Genomic DNA, 345 nt, shown 5'->3' with positions numbered 1-345 from the left:
GGGGAGAGGGAGAGGGAGGGGAGAGGGGAGGAGGGGAGGGAGAGGGGAGAGAGGGAGGGGGGAGAGAGGGAAGGGAGAGGAGGGGAAGGGGGGGGAAGAGGGGGGAAGGGGAGAGGGGAAAAGGGGAAGAGAAAAAAAAATGAAACCCTTTAAAGAGGGCGACAAGCAAGCAAGCAAGAAAAAACGGAAAAAGGGGGGCCCATCAAAATGTTTTCTCAGGAGGCAAGGTCTCGCCCGGGGCCCCGGAGGCCCCAAAAGCGGCGCGTGACTTCCGGGGTAAAAAGGTAAAGCGGGTCGATCCCGGGGCCCGGGAGGTCTGCGCCGGGTCACGGGGAAAAGGGGAAA

This window comes from Penaeus monodon, chromosome 27 (genome assembly GCF_015228065.2).
Source record: "Penaeus monodon isolate SGIC_2016 chromosome 27, NSTDA_Pmon_1, whole genome shotgun sequence".
NCBI lineage: Eukaryota > Metazoa > Arthropoda > Malacostraca > Decapoda > Penaeidae > Penaeus > Penaeus monodon.
The sequence above is the reverse complement of the archived record's forward strand: the minus strand, read 5'-3'. Positions refer to the sequence as shown.